This window comes from Gadus chalcogrammus, chromosome 3 (genome assembly GCF_026213295.1).
Source record: "Gadus chalcogrammus isolate NIFS_2021 chromosome 3, NIFS_Gcha_1.0, whole genome shotgun sequence".
Taxonomy (NCBI): Eukaryota; Metazoa; Chordata; class Actinopteri; order Gadiformes; family Gadidae; genus Gadus; species Gadus chalcogrammus.
This window is the reverse complement of record NC_079414.1, coordinates 19,827,356-19,834,855: the sequence shown is the minus strand read 5'-3', so window position 1 is coordinate 19,834,855 and position 7,500 is coordinate 19,827,356. Positions and strand designations below refer to the sequence as shown.

At 41.3% G+C, this 7,500-nt stretch overlaps 1 protein-coding gene across 1 annotated transcript in view; it reads left to right on the top strand.

Moving 5' to 3' along the window:
- Window positions 1-3,090, top strand: part of ern2 (endoplasmic reticulum to nucleus signaling 2) — an 18,203-nt gene extending 15,113 nt beyond the window's left edge. The window contains exon 24 of the mRNA XM_056586443.1: window positions 1-3,090. This exon is cut by the window's left edge and continues 1,101 nt beyond it. The gene's annotated coding sequence lies outside the window, so the exon portion shown is untranslated.
- The last annotated feature ends 4,410 nt before the right edge of the window (window positions 3,091-7,500 follow it).

The following is a 7,500-nucleotide window of genomic DNA, read 5'->3' as shown; positions in this document are numbered from 1 at the left end:
TTCCATGCGTGATTTTCAAAAATAGATACATACGTCTGGGTTTGCTACTCAGAGTTTGCTAATCACTTCCTACTTTTGTGATGATCATTAAAGACATCAACAGATGAATTAACTTATCTAATATTTCACAAGAGAAAAAGCTTTTGTCACAAATTTGACTTTCAATGAACAATGCAATAATCAATGCAGCTTGCATTATAACACATTATGGAAGCATGCAAAAAAATAGGTTTCAGTTTTATTTTATTTCTAATCTTTCTTTTCTATGTCATTAAAGGAAAAGCTGCTCTTGAATCAGAAGGAGTTCGATTGGCCAATAGACACTGAAGATAAATTCAATGATTTTAAAATTACAAAAATTATCCCTCTCTGGCAAACAGAATGTTGCAGCAGGCAAAAAAAAAAAATAATAATAATAATATCTGCATCGAGACAGAATCGTTCTAGCGAGAATCGCGATGCATCGAAGAATCGATTTTTTTTCCCACCCCTATCATTTACGCAGTTCTATCAACACATTTTTTGGAGTGAATAAATTGATGCTCTAATGAACCAACGTGTTATTTTTTGGATAAAAACTTTATTTCATCATCAGGTTTGATCGATCGTTATTTAGGAAATAGAAGAAAAGGGCATTTGCAATCAATTCTACATTTTATTAATCAGAGCACTGAATAACAGTTGCTATAATAAGAAAGACAGGGTTAGATCTTTTGATTACAGTGGATTATATTCTCATCATGTAACACAGACAGAGGTTCTCAGGAAATACAGAAATCTCCAAATCTTAGATTAGCACTCTTTCAGATTACCATTGCAGTGATTCCTTAAAGCACATTCTCAACTTTTTCTACAATTACAATTGTTGCTGCTATCACCAAATCATCAAATAGCTTTCATAACCCCCAACACCGCCAAATGTAGTTTATTATTTCGATCAAATAGCAATTAATGACATGAATGAAAACTCCAGCCAAAACCGAGAGATGACAAAGCAAACACATACTAGGTATGCGTTCATGGCACTGGTGTAGTTATCTCAGTTGGAACTGGGAGTGTAGAATTTGCAACAGCGAGGTTGCGATTTAGGGCTGGGGGTACCTGTAAGAGAAGAAAACCCTTCCTCTCCTACCAATTCTGCAGCTATGTGACCGGCTCACTATCGATCTCACTATATGAACTCTGCAACCTCCCAAATAATCATCTCCGCCTCTAAACCCGCCGTCACTGTCCCAAACCTGCAGGCTCAGGTAGATCGGCCGCAACTGCGAAGCAAAACTTAGAGTCTGCCACCAGTACGGGTCGTTGTTGTTCCGGATGGTGCGAGTCTCGAGAGTGGTCCCTCCAGCGGTCACCTAAATGAAACAATGCAAACGATGTCCGACAGACAATTTCAGCCACACCCACTAATGGAGATAGACAATCCACCGACTTTTACTCGTTTGGTAACATTTGAGAGCAGAAGCAGCCCTGGTTCTTACCTTGACGTAGCCGTCAGTCCTACCGAACCAGCCGTCCCCACGGAGGCCGTTTGCATGGCTCAAGGTCACGCTCAGAACTGTCTTGCTTAAAACCGGGGATGGAGCCAGAATGCTGAGGCCCAGGGCTGAAGCCAGCACGGTGAGGAACAGGAGGAGGCATAGGCTCAGCTTCATCTTTCCTCAATGACGCTGGTGGTGTAAGGGTGTAAGAGAGATGATGAGGAAAAAAGATTGGGGTCAAAATGATCAGGAATCCTATAAAGCATTCTGAGCAGCAATGTTTCTATTTCAAGATATATTTAATAATTAATAGATGAGTTAATTTATCTCAGGTAATTCAACACATTAAGATGACTAGTCAAGCTAACCTGACTGACTTTAATGGAGAACAGAAATTTTAAGGAGAATATATTGGCTGCATTGTTCACGGAGAAAGCCAATACCTTGACAATGGCTCCTGAACTCTGATGAGATATCATGGTCGATATATGGATACATTTGTTACATATTGTAGCCTACCAGTCTGCAAAAAAAATGCTTAAATTATATGACAAACGTTGACTCACCTGGTAATGGCTTCTCTCAATGTTTGATGCCCTGCTGTTCTCCACTGCTTTTATGCTTAAAGGAACAAGGAAATAACCGTAAATGCCCAGTTTGATCCTCCTATTCTAATTAGTAGTTCAACTTGTTCATCAGGTTAGGTAGCCAGCCATCTGATTATTTCTGATGAAGTTGGCTACAAGACTCTTATCTTGTGAAAGTGTGTTTTGAACAGAATTGTATCAGTGATGGGGGGTAGGCCTAAACATCTTGGATGATATAGATAGGAAATATGTACGCTTTTCAAATGTATCCATCTCTGCCTCTGTGTAAAGAATAGCGGATCAACCAAACCTCAGTGGTTTTTAACTCGTATATATCGATTATTATATTCATGCATGATTCTTCAAACACAAATATAATGAAACACAAATTTCTTATTACTTGTACTTAAAAACTGTGTGTGAAGTACACACACAGTTTAAAAAGGTGTATTGGAAACCAATGAGGAGCCAATTACCCAATTATTGAATGTTTTTGTACTACCAGAGGTTACATGCGCAGTATGTGTTTTATTTTAACAATCCTTGGATTTTCAGAGAGTGATTAAGGACTGGTGGGGGGAAAACCCACATTGCACATCAGGTATGTTTTGGAAATAAAGTTTAAATTTCTCAGATTCCAAGAGCACTCCACCAAGGGCGGAATTTTATAGCGGCTATCCATTTTATACATTTGAGGTATTTGCCCTTTTTACCCCTGACAATAGTACTTTCTCTAAGGAAAAGACCTCTCTCAAACATTTTAAGGAGCACATATTGGCTGCATTGTTCACGGAGAAAGCCAATACCTTGACAATGGCTCCTGAACTCTGATGAGATATCATGGTCGATATATGGATACATTTGTTACATATTGTAGCCTACCAGTCTGCAAAAAAACATGCTTAAATTATATGATAAACGTTGACTCATCTGGTAATGGCTTCTCTCAATGTTTGATGCCCTGCTGTTCTCCACTGCTTTTATTCTTAAAGGAACAAGGAAATAACCGTAAATGCCCAGTTTGATCCTCGTATTATAATTAGTAGTTCAACTTGTTCATCAGGTTAGGTAGCCAGCCATCTGATTATTTCTGATGAAGTTGGCTACAAGACTCTTATCTTGTGAAAGTGTGTTTTGAACAGAATTGTATCAATGATGGGGGGTAGGCCTAAACATCTTGGATGATATAGATAGGAAATATGTACGCTTTTCAAATGTATCCATCTCTGCCTCTGTGTAAAGAATAGCGGATCAACCAAACCTCAGTGGTTTTTAACACGTATATATCGATTATTATATTCATGCATGATTCTTCAAACACAAATATAATTAAATACAAATTTCTTATTACTTGTACTTAAAAACTGTGTGTGAAGTACACACACAGTTTAAAAAGGTGTATTGGAAACCAATGAGGAGCCAATTAACAATTAGCAGCCTCAAACAAGGTGTGGTTCAATGACCAAACCAGTCATTCCAAAGTAGATATGTTCAACTGGAGACACACAAAGGCATACTAAATTAATGCACTGGATTTAGTTTAATATAGTTTCATGTCATTCTATACGATCGAGCAACCCATACACAGCAATAAAAACCTTTAACACCCAGGCAACTTATTTCCTGAAAGATGTTATCCGAAAGTGATGTGTTCAGTAAGGAATCTGATTGTTTCACTTTGTTTTGATTGTCTTTGAAAAAAACATGTGCAGTACAATGAGTTATTTTGTTTTATTAAAGGAACCCCTATCCTGCCCTCGGATGATTTACATAAAGTTATTTGTTTGGTTATTCTATGCTCAACCACAACATACCACAAATATGGACAGGTCTACTAAAGTTTTGTTATCAAAATTTGAATGCCTTGAAAAGGTGTGCTAGAAAGAAATCCAACCTCTACCTTCCAATGATTGACAATGAGAGGTCAGTTGTATTATTCTGCTTAAGCCTATTATATTATGGCATTCTTTTTCACGCCACAAATATACTGGTAGGCGTGAGCTTGTTTATCTCAGCGAACGTGAAAATGAAAGTCAGCTGAGGACATTGTTAGGGGCAATGAGAGGGATTTAAACTGTACACATTTAACAAAGGTAAGAAAACTGATGACAAAGAATTGATACAAATACTTACTATTTGTTACAGTTTCATATCGAATTAATGCTATCAGATTTGACAACCTCCAAAACCCAAAACCCTTCAAACGAAAAAAACAGGCTTATGGGTTTGAATCATTATTCAAAAGTTTAATCAAAACAGCCTCTGGGATCATCAATCATCAATGGAGTCATGAGACACAAGTGCACACACACACACACACACACACACACACACACACGCACGTACACATGCACGCAAACGCACAAACACACACACACACACACACACACACACACACACACACACACACACACACACACACACACACACACACACACACACACACACACACACACTAACAGATGAGCTCAGTAATTTGCAAACATTTAAATCGGGCTACACTATCAGAATATATTATACTACGCTACTAGTTTATTAAAAACACAGATGATTATTATTGATTTTCATCAAATGATTCTATGCTTTTTCTTTTGAAATTTTTTTGCACACACAACATGAATAGTGGCCAAAGAATGTTGCACACATCCCTTTTGGGGAATGTTTCCTAGAGACCACTGGGGGGCGCCACTCCCTGACCCTCATTCTGGATGGACAAACAACCCAGTTTTGTGTGTGCGTGTGTGTGTTACATGTGTGTGTATGTGTGTATGCGCACCTCTGTGCGCATGAGCGAGAGACCGACATACACAGACAGACAGGCAAACAGACGGTGAGACAGTGAGAGAGAGAAAATAATGCCATTAAACGGCCTCTCTTTTTCGGGGATCCAGGCAGGAAGTGTGCTCAGTGGAGTAAACAAGACCACCCCCCACCAGCCCACACGACCACCCAGCCCTCCCTCTCTCCCTCCCACTGTCCTCCTCTTCCTCTCTTTGTCGGTTCCTCCTGCCCTCTCTGCCTGCTCGCTGCGGTCCCCAGGGGACAGGCCAACCCTGAGGAGCCCTGACGGAGGAACCTTTCAATGTGTGTGTGTTTGTGTGTGTGCCTGTGCCTATGCGTGTATGGGTGCCTGTGTGTGTGTGCCTCTGCCTGAGTGTGTGTGCCTATGTGTGCGTTTGTGTCTGTGTGTGTGTTTGTGCCTGTGCCTTCGTGTGTGTGTGTGTGTGTGTGTGTGTGTGTGTGTGTGTGTGTGTGTGTGTGTGTGTGTGTGTGTAGGCGTGGATCTTAAAATTAGCTCAGAATGTAAATAAATCGCCGTTATAACCAACCGCTGTGAAAACAAAAGCCTGAGCCGGGCAAAGTTGTTTCTTGGTTCCCTGTGCGATTCCGGACACTTCCTGTGTGCCTTGGGGCAAACGTCCTTGGACATAAACCCAAAGAATGGAATAGTCTGGTTGATTTCTTGGTTTTGGATCAATGCGTCTCCCACTAAACTGCGTGAACCGGCAGTGACATCCTGTTTCCTGTGACTGCGCTTGAAATGCTGCTGGTCCCCTTATTCCTCCACAAAGGGCAATTTGTGCACCAAAACACTGCCTACAAGACTGTAATTACGACGGTTAAAATCCACGGTATTCTATCCAGTTCAAACATTAAAGAAACTAATGGGGAACATTATTCTTTTAGAAAGGTTCTGGGGAAACAAATTCCCAGTTCCCTGTATTGCATATTAAGACTGCAATGATATATCTTTATTAATAAGTAATATTAACAGTAATTCAGGCCGTCATGGCCTCCTGCCTCTCGTTATCTCTTTTCATCGACAATAACATCGCATTCTTGACCTATCGTTGTGCCATCACATGCATCTGCAACGGCCGCACACAAACAGGCAGCAAGCAGGCTTGTACAAGCAGGCTTGAATAAGCATATCGGAATCTGACGGCTCTTCGTATTACCTCACCACCACGGCATTGGCCAGCTCCAATCTAAAACCACAAGGCCATATTAGGTTTTTATGTAGTTTATTTCTTCATTTATCAGAGCAGTCTCTTTCTCCGCTGTGGTCGTTTGAGCTCTGAGAGATCCAGTGCAATGAAGAGGCTTCCGAGACAAAATGCAAAAAAAACCGCGACAAAAACAAAGTTAGGTTAGGTACAGACATCGCAGCAACACCGGAGAGACACCGTTAAGGGGGCGGTCGTGTTGTGACGCGGTGGCTGCTTGATGAACCACGTGACCCGATGGTCAGTCAGATGGATTACAGTATCATACAGACAGAACAGAAGTACATACACACACATAAAACTCTTAAAAGAACCAAAACTAGTTTATATACATCATCACAACAAAAGGTCAGGAAGTGCTCGTCGATACATTTTGACGTTCCCTTCTGCCTACGACTCTGCTTCACAAATGGCCAGCAATGTGCTTCTCTTAAAATCAGCTGGTGGTGGTGGTGGGGGGGAGGTGGGGTTTGTGTCTGGTGGGTGGGCTGGGGGGGGGGCTGGAGGGTTAGGGTCGTGGGGGGGGGATGGAGGGGTAATCGGTGGTAGACACAGGAACACAAGATAGGCTATAATTTAATTCACGAGCTGCAGCTACGGGCGCACGTGAAGCTGTACACTAGGAGCCTTCACATCCCCAGCCCACTGTCTGCTGGGGAGGAAATGAGCCACAATCACCTCCATTGTCCTGGAGGAGGAGGAGGAGGTGGAGGAGGAGGAGGAGGAGGAGGAGTGGTTTCAGGCAGCTGTTCCCCCTCCTCCTCCATGTTCCTCTTCCAGGAAGAATGAAGGGATAAAGATGGAGGAATACGTAAAGAATGAGTCCTCACCACAATGAAAGGTCACTGAAAGACTATTATGACTTGATATTGCCCACATTGGTCTTATACTGTGTTGTTCAAGCGAGACCTTTCCCTTCACTTTTTAGACATATTAAATGGCCATCCATCTTATAATTTTAGCTTGGCAGCTCTGGGGTCATTTCAGTGCTTTGCTTATCCCCTAGCGTGATAAAGAATATAATATAATATGACTTTATTGACCTTCCTGGAATATAAATGAAAGTTGTATTCTTTAGTATGATCTCAGGATGTTCTATCAACAAACAAAACTGGTACCATTAGTGGTTAGAAAGGAGCACTGAATTATTAGAACTTACAATACGGCATGATCACAGATCATGTTTTGATCTGTCTGTACCCAATAGGCTTTTCTATTGTTTGCTTTACACTGCATACCAGTTACTAATGGGAGATATTGGCTGCTTGATTTCCATTATAAGTTTCGGTGTTTTGAAAGCCGTACGCAGCACTCGCAGTCTGCTGTCCCAGGGGCCTTCAGGCCATTTCTTTTGTTCCCATCTGTGGTTGGAATTTGAGCTTTTCCCTTACAGTAGAACGAGGGCAAAATGCCCTAATCCGGCCT